This window comes from Anabrus simplex, chromosome 1 (assembly GCF_040414725.1).
Source record: "Anabrus simplex isolate iqAnaSimp1 chromosome 1, ASM4041472v1, whole genome shotgun sequence".
NCBI classification, from domain to species: Eukaryota; Metazoa; Arthropoda; class Insecta; order Orthoptera; family Tettigoniidae; genus Anabrus; species Anabrus simplex.
The window spans coordinates 357,859,114-357,874,640 of NC_090265.1; positions in this window are offsets into that span (position 1 = coordinate 357,859,114).

Consider the following 15,527-nt stretch of genomic DNA (forward strand, 5'->3'; position numbering starts at 1 on the left):
CTGATTGCTTCTCGCGAGTAACACATTCCACTTACAGGTCGGTTACTGTCTTTGCTGCCTTTGACAAGAGCGGTAACAGCACGACTGGTCTGTAACTGTCAACATCATCCTGTTACATAACCCTACTTCTACTCGTCTGGAAAATTCCGACCGCAGATAATTTATTTATGTTGTGATTTAGAAAGATCGCTAGCTGAGAAACACATTCTTTAGGCATAACTCCAAATATACCATCTGGTCCGAACGAATTCTTGACATCCATAGCTGAAGGAATTGCTGTTTCTTCTTAGTAGAAGATAGGATTTTAACAATCTTCCTACTATTCCAGCAACTACTTAGTTCTGTGGCGGGTATGTCAGGCTGATTTTAGTGAACTATGTTTAACCGAAGGAACAAATGTTCCTCTCCTTTTTGTTTACCAACAACAATCTGGTCTGTTACGTGTCTGACCGATAATTGCAGCTAGTGAGAGAGCGCGCTGATGTCTGTTAACATCCAAAGTACAAGCGTGGACGCGGCTTGCAAAATAAAGGAGCCAACATGTACCGGTACAGTCACTTCAAAGTACTATTGGCATTTATTTATTAGGAGGCTACGAATGCAGAAAATACGTCTCATGCTATGGTGCGTTTGATGTCCGACTCGTCGGCTGAATGGTCAGCGTACTGGCCTTCGGTTCAGAGGGTCCCGAGTTCGATTTCCGAACGGGTCGGGGATTTTTACCTTCATTCGTTAATTCCAATGGCTCGGAGGCTGGGTGTTTGTGCTGTCCCCAACATCCCTGCAAGTCACACACCACATATAACACTATCCTCCACCACAATAACACGCAGTTACCTACATATGGCAGATACCGCCCACCAGTGTTCTGACCATTATGTTAAAATGATTGTGGTGTCCAGTGGACACAGTTGACTTCTATGATACCGTTGACATATCGGATTGCTTCATAATTTTCCTGAATAAATAGGAATCTTTTAAATAGACCTTTCATTCCAGTAGATAGATTAGAATTACTGAACCCTACCTTTACCTCAGCAAGTGACGAAGAACCCTATACGACCCAAGAGACAGATCTCATGAACTTTGCTGATAGGTAAGGAAGGTACGTATCCCTCAATATGGACCTAAAGGGTTCAATATATATATGTATGTGTGTGTGTGTGCATTTGATGCTAATACTATAATATATATGTATGTGTGTGTGTGTGTGTGTGTGTTTGTGCATTTGATGCTAATACTATAATAATATTAACGCCATCTGAAGTGGAACATCCAACGTCAACTTCTTCAGCCACCGTATGGTTGACCAATCAGCGATATTTCTTGAACTACCGTCAAAGTCACCGACCATCACCAGCACAATGTTTTAAATTCTGCAATGTAGAAGAGAATACAGGTTAAAAATCTCTGAAGAGAACTGTTAAGATTGCACTGTAGGTACAAGTTATAAGACAGTGCTTAACGCTGAATTACAGTAGCTTATCACTGTTTTAGACCAGCATCTACCACAATCCTTTCAAGTTCTATTCCATTAATGATTCGCGGCACCATTAGTAATATCTTCCCGTGCCTTATAATAACCCAAGAAATTTAAGGGTACAGTTTAACAAAATGTTCGAGTTCTGTCTCCTTCGTACCAAAAGTTAGGGTATGACTTCCAGTCTCATCCAAAATAATAACTCTGATAGCAATTCACTTTACGCGAACAATGACACTATTATCGCCAAGACAATTTAATAGTGTACTGAGAGGACGCGATTGTGCCTTTCGTTTAATATGTACTGAGGTAACAGATTGTGGCTCGCAGTTTATTTTAAGCAATTTTCATTGTTGCCGCCCGTAAACAATCATGAGATGTGGTGATGGTGGTGGTGATTATTGGTTTAAGAGGAACTAAAAGTGGGCAACCATCCTCTATTAACACAAATCAAAGGGGAACATATGGAAGGGGTCCGACACTTCGGAAATGAACGTATCGGCCAAAGAAAGACAAGGGCCACGAAGGGCATGGAAATGAGACTCCCTAGGTCTCTATAAGTAGCTACTATCGGGGTCGGAAAGAACAAGAGGTGACCAAGGGTGATCGGATAGGATATATGACAATTACAGTAGGAGCCTAGCACGAGTAAGTGGACTCAGCTAAGGGCCCCGTAGTCACCAACCCACACGTCCAAGTTAAGAGCCCCTGAAGCCCCTTTTAGTCTCCTCTTACGATAGGCAGTGGTGTTATTCTGCCGCCCCCACCTACAGAGGGAAAACAATCATGAGACGACTAATGCCAACATGTATAATTTTTATGAAATTACTCATAAGCATTCATCTGTTGCAAAATCCGGCTCCATGGCTAAATGGTTAGCGTGCTGGCATTTGGTCACAGGGGTCCCGGGTTCGATTCCCGGCAGGGTCGGGAATTTTAACATTCATTGGTTAATTTCGCTGGCACGGGGGCTGGGTTTACGTATGTGTCGTCTTCATCATCATTTCATCCTTATCATGACGGACAGGTCGCCTACGGGCGTCAAATCGAAAGACCTGCACTTGGCGAACCGAACATGTCCTCGGACACTCCCGGCGCAAAAAGCCATACGCCATTAGACTTGACTGCTTACTGCACTAATAGCCGGGTACACATATAAACCCGTTTCAAGTAGGCCTATGTGGGTAGTTGTAAGTGCAAGTGAAGTAATTCAGTTCACTGAGTACTTTCCTTGCTGGTTTCTACAGGGCACGTGTTCACCGAGTGCAAGGTTGTCCAGGATTCAGTACCTTCTATAATTGAGAATTTCACTTAATTTCTAGAATAAATTAACTACATGAAATGTTCTGCTCATTTTTGTCTGCGAAACGGCTTATAGATAATCTTTTAATTTAGCTAATGAAATATGTTTTAACGCGTACCGGTACATGTAACGGCCGTTCAACATGAGACTGCACCAGAGCATTTCCAGAACTCTGCTCCCATAGCCAAATAATAATAATAATAATAATAATAATAATAATAATAATATTAATAATAATAATAATAATAATAATAATAATAATAATAATAATAATAATGGCGTGTGGCCTCGTGCAGGTCTTTTGATCTGACGCCGTATAGGCAACCTACACGCCTGTAAGGATGGTTCTTATCTAAGATGAAATCTAAGGCTTCGATCACATTGGAGGGACGCTTGTGCAAGTAATTTGGTGGCGCGCGCGTGCGCAAGCCTGCACATATGAACAAAATCTGCAGGAGAGCGACAGAAACAAGTGGTGACTTGTCCATCACCGCTCACACTGCCCGCCACAAGCAAGTGCACGCTTGCGCAAGCATGATCCGACCCAACTTCGAAACAAAAATATTTGTTTTGTAATTGCAAGCGTTCGTGATCTCAGTTGATTTCTGACCATCGAAGTAGTGACAGTGTAGTGTTATGGAGCTCTTCAGGTGATACACACTTTCGGAAATTAGATTGCCTCCTTATTCTTGGTGTGATTTTGTCCAGTATATAGTAGAAAGTGTCTGGTATCCTTCTGAAGTATTCAAAAAACTTATCAGACTGTCTAAGCAAATCGTTGAATATTCGTGCATACTCTCCATCTTCCTCTTTGTCCAAAAAATACTCGTTCACCCAATCTTCCCTGATTTCCTGCTCATCCAAAAATAAAAACTTTAAAACATTTTCCAAAAAAATATCCTCATCGTCTGACATCTCCATTTCGACTGACTTGTTCATAATAATTAACTTGCACCTGCTTGCATTTAGTGTGAGCACATTGCCGATCACGCCAGCGCATTTAGTGTGAGCACATTGCCGATCACGCCAGCGCATTTAGTGTGAGCACATTGCCGATCACGCCAGCGCATTTAGTGTGAGCACATTGCCGATCACGCCAGCTTGCGCAAGCGTGCCTCCAATGTGATCGAAGCCTAATGCTGAAAACGTCACAAACACCCAGCTACCGAGCCATAGGAATTAACTAATGAAAGTTAAAATCCCTCACCCAACCTGGAATCGAACTCGGGACCTCTTGAACCGAAGTACAGCTTGCTAACCATTTAGATATGGAGCCGGAGAGCCAAACTAATATTTTTTCAGCCAGCCAGACAAAAATCAGCTTTTGTTTCGGAATTAAAACTTTTATAACACAATGATACGATGTTCAACCTAACTTTCGCTAAAAAAAAAAACTTCACTTTTTCACTGTTCTTCAAACAAAGAAAAAACTTATATCCAACCTTAACGCCATGTCATTCATGCATAATAAGTCAATTGCTAATACTTTGAATTAATTATAATGCATGAAAAGTAATAAATACTGTATAAAGTTATTAAACTGTATATGCAAATTAGCTACAAGAGGGGAAATCGTGTAAGTTAACAAAAAAATAGATAATTACTATTCCTTATTTACTACGTACACTTGATGTTCTTTTAACAACACAGGTTTGCAATTAAAATGAAATAATGCATAGCCAGCCTTGCCTCATTAATCACCTACAGAAATTATACGCAAATAAAACTCATCTTGCAGTATTATTTATTTTATGTAAGTTTCCTGTTTTACTCATTAATTCATCCCGTAATGCCATCACGCTCAATACATTCGTAAATCTATATATATAAAACTAGCAAGATACCCGTGCTTCGCTACGGGATTATACTGAAATTTATAACTGAATGCTTAAAGTTTTACATATAATCCGCCGAAATTCGCGATCTGACTCGTTTTCTGAGAGAATCCGCCAAAATTCGCGTTCTCACTCGTTCTCTGAGAGATTACGGCAAAGTTCCTCCCATATTTCAATTATTTTTTTTCCAGCAATCGATTTCGTACTTCCCGGCCTAGGTCCAAGTATTCCACCCGGTCAGTTGGGTCCCTAAATCTTTGCCATCTTTTCCTATAAGCATTTTTAATATGGATCAAATCCTTGTGGAGATCCAGCGTGGTGTCGTCTTTGCTGCCTTGGCGGTACTAAACCCGCGGCCGGACTGCAGTCGTAGTCATTACCCGGCCAGGACCCGTTTCCAGCGTGGTCCGCACATTTTGACGACGGTCCAGAACAATATTATTATTATTATTATTATTATTATTATTATTATTATTATTATTATTATTATTATTATTATTATTATTATTATTGATGTTCAGGACTCCACAGCAAGATGCATGACCGCTACTTGGCGGTAAATTACAGTACATCTGCTGCCATTTTCATTGCTGACTGTGTGACCAGCACCATTGTTGCGCGTATGCAAGTGCGCGGGATTTCTGGCGATACGAATGATACACTTCCGTGCATTATTGACCTTATTATAGAGGTGAACAATTGCACCGTCAATATCATTCCTATCGTTTATTTCAAATGTGTTTAAATTTTATTTATATGCCAGGAGAATCTACTGTAATCTAGGAACGTTCTCCAAAGCAAAAGATGACTCTTGAAAACGAACCCAGAAAAGATTTAAAATGTTCGGTTTATGATCAGAATAAATACATTGAAAATCCACAGCCTGTTCCCAATCATTCTACCGCGTCAGGAATGTAATGAATGAAGCCCCTATCTAGCTGCGAGGATAGGAATTGATTGTGTCGGCTGCCGAAGCCTGTCGCACTCCTCTGGGGCAATGATTAATGAATGACAAATGAAAAGAAATGATATTGAAGAGTGTTGCTGGAATGAATGATGACAGGGAAAACCGGAGTACCCGGAGAAAAACCTATCCCGCCTCCGATTTGTCCAGCACAAATCTCACATGGAGAGACCGGGATTTGAACCACGGAACCCAGCGGCGAGAGGCTGCTGCCTGAACCACAGGGGCTCCTATTAAGTACATTATGAACAGTAAAATCAATTGGTTTCAACTCCTTTTTCATCCCAACGCCGTTAAGTTGATTCCTCCCCCCCCCCCTCTCTCTCTCTCTCTCTCCCAAAAAAGTAAGGCGTGTTTCTTTATGTTTAAAGGAGATTCCAAATATCAATGTTCACGTCTGTTACCTTCAGTTTTGAGATGTAAGTACCCCATAAAAAATTAACTTTTCTCACTTCTTTTCACAATCCCCCACACCCAAATTTTCGGCAAAAAATTCTTGTTTCTTTAATAATAAAGGATCTACTAAATAACAATTATCACGACTCTAGCATTTTCAATTTTTTGAGATATGTGACCTCATAAAAGGAATTCAACTCCTTTTCACTCCCGCCCCCAAGATGATTTTCGCACACCCCTCCCCCCAAACGTGTTATTCTTTGTTTTCAAAGGAGATCCAAATGCCGATGTTCACGCCTGTGGCAACTTTAGTTTTCATTAGATGTAAGTATCCTCATACAATTAATTCAATTAATGTTTCAATTCTTTCACCTCCCACCCCCTTCCCACCCTTCATTGGATTTTCCAAGAATATGTTTCTTTTCTCTTGAAGCAGATTCCAAATACCAAATTTCACATCTGTAACATCTTCAGTTTTTGAGAAATCAGCATCCTAATTAAAAGAATTCAACCCCAATTTCAGTCACTTTTACCCCCACCCACCCAAGTGGCTTTACCGAAAACAAATACACGTAGAAATTCTCATTTTAAAATTTCACCCCCTTTTTTAGTTAGTGAGCTCAACTAGGGTTTTAAACTTCTAAGTATAAGTTTCAAGGAGTGCAAGTGTCTGCCCACACATAATTTCCGTTTTGGGACCAGTAACATTAACATGTGGTGTTTTTTTTTGTTTTTTTTTTTCGTCCTACAAAGGCCTGCTGGAATGAGTATTCAATACTCCTGCAAAATGCAATCATGTATATTAAGTGGTCAGACTGCTGAGAGTTTAAGACAGTGAATTCTGTTTAATGTAGGTTGTGCCTCGAGAGGCCTGGAAAGTGTACATTTTCGTGAGCAGAGATGCTCGGGTTGTAAATGTAGAAGGTTGCTTCTAAATACCAATTTTTACATCTGTAAACTTTTAAAGTTTTGAGATATAGATACACTCATTTTAAAATAACAGCCCCCCTTTTCACCCCCTTAAGGAATATCCAAAAATTCTCTCTTAGCGAGCACCTACATCTTAATATGAGTATATCCCCAAAATTTCATTTCTTTATGTCCAGTAGTTTTGGCTCGGCGATACAGTATATCTCATAAACGTAAAATATTACAGACGTAAAAATTGGTATTTGGAATCTCCAGTAAAAGTAAAGAACCATTTAAAAATAAGGAAACACGTATTTTTTTGTTTTCAGAAATCCCAATAGGAGGGTTGAAAAAGGGTGAAAAAGGGGTTGAATGCCTTTAATCAGGATACCGGTACTTATATCCCAGAAACTGAAGATATTACACACTTGAAAATTGGTACTTTTGAACCCTTTTAAAAATAAATATACACGTTAATTTTTTGTTTTTGGAAAATCCAATGAATGGGAGGGTGAAAAGGGGGGTGAAACTTTAAAATGAGTGCATCTATATCTCAAAACATTTAAAGTTTGCACATGTAAAAATTGTTATTTAGAATCTTCATTAAAAATAAAGAAACACTAACTTTTTGTTTTCGGAAAATCCCAATAGGAGGGGTGAAAAGGGGTGAAATTAGGGTTGAATGCCTTTAATGAGGATACTTATATCTCAGAAACTGTAGATATTACAGACCTAAAAATTGGTGTTTGGGATCTCCTTTAAAAATGAAGAAACACGTATTTTTTCTTTATGGAAAATCCAATTAATGGGGGGTGAAAAGGGGGTGAATTTTTAAAATGAGTGTATCTATATCTAAAAACATTTGAAGTTTATAGATGTAAAAATTGGTATTTAGAATCTCCTTTAAAAATAAAGAGACACGATTCTTTTGTTTTCGGAAAATTCCAATAGGAAGGGTGGAAAAGGGTGAGAAATGGGTTGAATGCCTTTAGAGAGAGAGATTTATTAAAGAAATAAATCATCCGTCCTCCAATGAGGGTGACCATTTGGATCCGGAATACATTTTCAATTTCAATGGTTTAAAAATATCAAAAGATGAACATTTAAACGTTAATGCTGTTATCTTCTTTTTTTTCCACGGTTAGTGGGGGAGGAATGTAACTCACGTTCTCAGGTATAGGTGGAAATGAATGATTTGCAGCGAGTCCCTCAGTATCTGTATTACTATTTTTTCTAACTCGCAGAATGGAACTTTCAAATTTTGAAGGAAGTTCGATGTCTGACTAGGGAGGGTGCCTCTTGCTCCGGAAAGCAGGCCTGTGACAATCCACCGATCAATAGGTATTTTATACTTAGATGAAAGGTAAGGCAAGCACGGAACATAAATAGCTTGCTTTTCTAGGTCCACATCCCGAGCCTGATTAAGGTCTCTTTCAAAGCGAATGGTGGGATCTAAGACCATCGCTTTCATGTCCTCTCTGTTGATGGCTACGATGTCCGCCCTCCGATTAGAGTCATCAGTAGAGATGCAGTGAACCTCCTCGTGCACCTCCCATCCACGCTGTCTCAAGCCTCGAGCTACTTATATTTCAGAACCTGAAGATATTACAGACCTAAAAATTGGCGTTTGGGATCTCCTTTAAAAATAAACAAACACGTACTTTTTGTTTTTGGAAAATCCAATTAATGGGGGGGGGATGAAAAGGGGATTAATATTTAAAATGAGTGTATCAATATCTCAAAACTTTTAAAGTTTATAGATGTAAAAATTGGTATTTAGAATCTCTTTTAAAAATAAAGGAACAAGTATTTTTTTTTTGTTTTCGGAAAATCCCAATGGGAATGGTGGAAAAGGGTGAAAAACGGTTGAGTGCCTTTAATGAGGATACTTATATTTCGGATCCTGAAGATATTACAGACCTGAAAATTGGTATTTGGGATCTACTTTAAAAATAAAGAAACGGGTATCTTTTCCGTTTTTGGATAAATCAAATAAGCGGGGTGAAAAGGGGAAAATGAGTGTGTCTACATCTTAAAACTGTAAAAGTTTACAGATGTAAAAATTGTTATTTAGAATCTCCTTTAAACATAAAGGAACACGTATTTTTTTCTGTAAATCCCAATAGGAGGGGTGTAAAAGGGTGAATAATGGGTTGAATGCCTTTAATGAGGATACATATATCTCAGAAACTGAAGATATTACAGAACTGAAAATTTGTATATGCAATCTCCTTTAAAAACAAAGAAACACATATTTTTTGTTTTTGGAAAATCCAATTAATGGCGGTTAAACAGCAGTGACAAATTGAGGTAAATTTTTCGAAAGACTATATCTACAAAATATCTGAAACGTAAAATGTTACACACGAAAAAGGTCGGTGTTTGGAATTTCCTGTAAATGTAAAGAAACATAGGTGATTTGTTTTTGGAAACTCCACTTAAGGGAAAATAAAAAGGGGTGAAATTTTAAAAAGAGATTTTATACAGTATACCTCAAAAAACTTAACATGTTACAGAAGTGAAAAGAGGTATTTTTATCTCTATTAAAAATAAAGGTATTTTCAGTTTTCGGAAATACCACTTGGGTAAAAGTGACTGAAAATTGTGTTGATGTATTTTAATTAGGCTACTGATATCTCAAAAATTAAGATGTTACAGACGTGAAATTTGATATTTGGAATCTGCTTTAAAAGTAAAGAAACACGTATTCCCGGAAAATCCAATTGGGGGGGGGGGAGCATTGAAAATATATTGACTTAATTGTATTAGAATACATACATCTAATAAAAACTAAAGTTGTTACAGACGTGAAAATTGGTTTTTGTATCTCCTTTAAAAACAAAGAAAAAGGCGTTTCGGGGGAAAACATCTTGGGGGGCGGGAGTTAAAAGAAGATGAATTCCTTTCATAAGGACACATAAATAAAAAACTGAAGAAGTTAGAGTCGTGATAATTGGTATTTGAAGATCCTTTTCTATTAAAGAAACAAGTATTTTTTGCCGGAAAATTCACTTGGCGGGTGGGGGGTGAAAGGAAGTGAAAAAGTGATTTATTTTTATGGGGATACTTATATCTCAAAACTGAATGTAATAGACGTGAATATTGGTGTTTGGAATATTTAAACATAAAGAAACACTCCTTCTTTTAATTTTTTTTTGGGGGGGGGTAAATATACTTAACGGCGGTGGGGTGTAAAAGGAGGTGAGACCAATTGATTTTACTGTTCATAATGTACTTATAAGGAGCCTCCGTTGTTCAGGCGGCAGCGCGCCGGCCTCTCACAACTGGGTTCCGTGGTTCAAATCCCGGTCACTCCATGTGATATTCGTGCTGGACAAAACGGAGGAAGGACAGGTTTTTCTCCGGATACTCCGGCTTTCCCTGTCATCATTCATTCCAGCAACACTGTCCAATATTTAATTTCATTTGTCATTCATCGATCATTGCCCCGGAAAAGTGCTTCGGCAGCCGGCACAATTCCTATTGTCGCCGCTAGATGGGGGTTTTATTCATTCCACTCCTGACCCTGTAGAATGACTGGAAACAGGCTGTAGATTTCCGATGTACTTATGCTGATCATAACCCGATCATTTTTAACCTTTCCTCGGGTCGTTTTCAACAGCCATCTTTTCCTTCGGAGAACGTTCTTAGATTACAGTAGAATCTCCTGGCATATAGATAAAAATTTAAACATATTTGAAATAAACGATAGGAATGCGATTGACCGTCAAATTGTTCACCTGTATAATAAGGTCAATAATGCACGGAACTATGTCATTCGTTGTGACGTACCCACTCAGGCCACGGATGTGTGACAGTATTATAACGTGGCTGTCCACTTTAATAGTAATATAAATAAATGATATCTCATTGTTTCTCAATAAACAATATCCCATGGGCGCCAGCCTTCAAGCTTATCACTTGAACACGATAGTTGATAATTAATAATAATAATAATAATAATAATAATAATAATAATAATACGTCATGAGTATCAAAAAACTCCCAGGGGTAGGGTGACGGGACACTAACCATTAAGTACACTAATTTGGAATTTAATGATCATTAATAATCATTTCATAAATTACAAATTAAAACAGCTATTCATTAGGATGAAAAACGTGACGTAACGGCGTATTAACGAAATCTGAACTTACGGAAGCAAAAGAAAAATTGAATGAAATTAACTCTAAGAAGCTCTCCTCCCCTATACTAGTCAAAACCTGTCTCCCGTTGACTTTACCTCTCGTCATTGAGATAACAGATCCCAATGAGAGTAACTTTTGAGCAGAATACTACTCGGATGCGAAGTGAACTAAGTTAAAATCTTCTCCGATGTGCAGACGTCGAATCGTCGTAAGAGTGTCTTCCAAGAGTACGAGTACCAGTGTGAATCTGAATGCGAGTAAGAATGTCCGAATGCGAGTCTCCTCTCCAGCTCTTGTCGGCGGGTATATAGCCGTCAAAAGTCTCCCTCCATCAGACATATCACATGGTCCAGTAAGATTCGGGGTCTCATCCCTTCTCCTATGTATTGTTAGGAATCCATCACGTTACTTCATTACGTCCATTCACATAGGCTGAACTTTCCCGCTGAAATATAGCGTCAGGTAGCTAAGTTCGAACAGTCGGCGTTCGTAATGTTTCAACTGTCTCTTCAGAAGGTGGAGAGGGTAAGGTCTCTCGTAACCTTGATGACGTACTTTTCCTGGAAATGGGCTGAAATTAGCCTGCTGGCTCTGATCACCTCACAACGGCTATTGGAAAATTTACTGCAAGCTATTAATATGAATGATGTTGAAATACTTTACCCAATATGTGGTTCGTTCAGAATACGTTATAGCCGCGACACAAAGAAATGAAATGATGTGAAATGGATGATTAAAATCCTATATATACATATTAATTTAAAAATGACCTATCAGTGATTAAATATATACATCTTATCAATTAATTATATAGTTCAATAATGAATACATGCAGTGATGTCCCAAACATCACTTCGTATCGCCAGACATCCCGCACACTTGCCTAAGCGCGACATTGGTGCTGGTCACATTTTCAACAATGACAATGGTAGCAGATGTAATTTACCGCCAAGTAACGGTTTTGCATCTTACTGTGGGATCCAGAACATCTAATAATAATAATAATAATAATAATAATAATAATAATAATAATAATAATAATAATAATAATAATAATAATAATAATGTTCTGGACCGTCGCCAAATGTGCGGACGGCGCTGGAAACGAGTCCTGGACGGGTAATGACTAAGAATGCAGTCCGGCCGCGGGTTCAGTACCGCCAAGGCACCCAACACGACACCACGCCAGATCTCCTGAAGGATTTGATCCATATTAAAAATGCTTATAGGAAAACATGGCAAAGATTTACGGACCCAACTGATCGGGTAAAATACCTGGACCTAGCCCGTGAAGTACGAAATCGATTGCTGGAAAGAAAGATTGAAAAATGGGAGGAAACTTACTGTATTCTATTAGAAAACCAGTCAGATCGCGAATTTTGGCTGATTCTCGCAGAAAACGAGTCATATCGCTAATTTCGGCAGATTATGTATCTAAAACAATAAGCATTCAATTATAAATTTCAGTATAATACCGTAGCAAAGCACGGGTATCTTGCTAGTCTATAACTACCAGGTGGCTCACGGACGCCGTACTTTCGACTTATAAATGTCCCGCATGCATAACTGATGTGTGGGGTGTCTACCAACTGATTTTAACAGGGGAACTACTGCCAGCGGGCAGGTCACGTCAGAATATGAAGAGAGAAACAGAGTCACAATTGCAGCATGTTACTCAGCGTTGCCGGTCGAATGCACCCCTTGCATTAGTAAACATCGTTTTCGACCGCATAGTTCTAGGCTGGTGTATGCTACAGCCGCACTATATTTGCTGTCTGCATATCGACAGTAGCTAGTGTGATCAGCAGCGGTGAATACACAGACATTATTTTAATCTGGACAATCTGGTCGGAATTTAACAGAAGCTCCAAACAGACGTATGCCTTCTACATACGTACTTCACCGAACAGTATTAGTTTTTGTTTCATACATGCAACTCTTCCATCGAGTGGAATGTCTGCACGTGTCTAAATAAATAAGTTATTAGATTTCCTTTTCTACATCTTTCGCGTGTCTACAAACAGTAGCGGCGGTTAGGAGGTGGGGTGAGGAGGGACAGTCGCTCCCACCTGCACTTTGTAGAGTAAATATGACATTTATTCCATTTTAGCCAGCTGGAACTAGGAATTATTTTAAAAAAGCTATTTGTACAAGCCTTGTTGTCTTATATGCTAAAACTTTCCTTTATTGTATAGCGCTACGGCAAGTAGTGGAGACGTTGCATGTGCTGTGAGGAAGGTTAGTAGGGGTACAAATTTTTGCCGAGGTCGTGGCCACGGAGTTATAATTCTTATGCTTGCCGCGCGCATTTGTCAGTCTGGCAGTCTCTTTATTGTCTGTTAGGTTCTTAGTGTATATTCAAATACTAAATGATTATTAATTTCATAATCATGCCGTACATCTATGTAATTGTACAGGGCGATCTGGCCGTGGGGTTACGGGCGCGCAGTTGTGATCTTGCACTCGGGAGATAGTGGTTTCGAATCCCATTGTCGACACCACTGAAGATGGTTTTCCGTGGTATCCCATTTTCCTACCAGGCAAACGCTGAGGTTGTACCTTAATTAAGGCCACGGTCGCTTCCTTCACATAAGTTCTATCTGTGTCGGTGCGACATAAAGTCAATTGTAAAAACAGATATATTTAATTGTAATTGTAATTTCAACGCGATAGAATTCCAACTTTACATTCACCGGACTAAATTATTTCGTTTGTATTATGCTTTTTTACAAGTAAATGTAATTAATCAGCCCCGTGGATTAGGCCTATTCGTAATAATAGTCTTTTTGAGATTTTGATTCAATGCTGTATAATAAAATTTTCACCAGGTCTCACGAACATAGTACGAGGCATTTACTTAATAAATAACATAACACAAAGAAATAACTTAGGAACGTTGGTATTACCTCCTGCTGAAATACGATTACAACTGGATATATATATATATATTTACAATTGGCTTTACGTCGCACCGACATAGATAGGCTTTATGGCGACGATGAGACAGAAAAGGGCTACGCGTGAAAAGTAAGCGACCGTAGCCTTAAATAAGGTACAGCCCCAGCACTTGCCTGGTGTGAAAATGGGAAACCACGGACAACCATCTTCAGGGTTGCTGACAGTGGGATTCGAAACTACTATCTCACGAGTGCAAACTCAGAGCTGCACGCCCATAACCCCACCGCCACCTCGCCCGGTATAATTACATAGAAGTACGGCATGATTATGCAATTAAAAATAATTTAGTATTTGAATACTCACTAAGAAACTAACAGACACTAAAGAGACTGCCAGTCTGATGAATGCGCGCGACAAGTGAGTGGCCACGACCTCGGCAAACAATATATACCCCTACTACCCTTCCTCACAGCACAGGCAAAGTCTCCATCATTTGCCGTAGTGCTATACAAATTGGTTAGCGGCGACGAACAGCATTTTGTGCGTATTTCCGTCATTAATTATGTTAATAATTAAAGAAAATAAACGAAGGAATTAGCAGATAAGGTAACAAGATTTGTACAAACAGCTTTTAAAAATAATTCCTAGTTCCAGCTGGCTAAAGTAGAATGAAAATGTAATGTGTACTCCACAAAGTGGAGGGGGTGGGAGCGACTGTCCCTCCTCGCCGCACCCCCTAATCACCGCTACTGTTTGTAGACACGCCAAAGATGTAGAAAAAGAAATCTTATAACTTATTTATTTAGACACGTGCAGACATTTCACTCGATGGAAGAGTTGCATGTATGAAACAAAAACTAATACTGTTCGGTGAAGTACGTATGTAGAAGGCATACGTCTGTTTGGAGCTTCTGTTGCATTCCGACCAGATTGTCCAGATTAAAATAATGTCTGTGTATTCATCGCTGCTGATCACACTAACTACTGCCGATATGCAGACAGCAAATATAGTGCGGCTGTAGCATACACCAGCCTAGAACTATGCGGTCGAAAACGATGTTTACTAATGCAAGGGGTGCATTCCACCGACAGCGCTGAGTAACATGCTGCGAGTGGCTCACGACGCCGTACTTTCTACTTATAAATGCCCCGCATGTATAACTGATGTGTGGGGTGTCTACCAACTGATTTTAACAGGGGAACTACTGCCAGCGGGCAGGTTACGTCAGAATATCAAGAGATAAGAAACGGAGTTCCGCTCGCAGCATGTTACTCAGCGCTACTGGTCTTATGCACCCCTTGCATTAGTAAACATCGTTTTTGACCGCATAGTTCTAGGCTGGTGTGTGGTACAACCGCACTATATTTGCTGTCTGCATATCGGCAATGGCTAGTGTGATCAGCAGCGGTGAATACACAGACATTATTTTAAGCTGGACAACCTGGTCGGAGTGCAATAGAAACTCAAACAGACTTATGTCTTCTACACACGTATTTCGTCGAACAGTATCAGTTTTTATTCCATGCAATCAACTATTTTATCGAGTTGAATGTCTACACGTATATAAATTAATGAGTTATTAGATTTCATTTA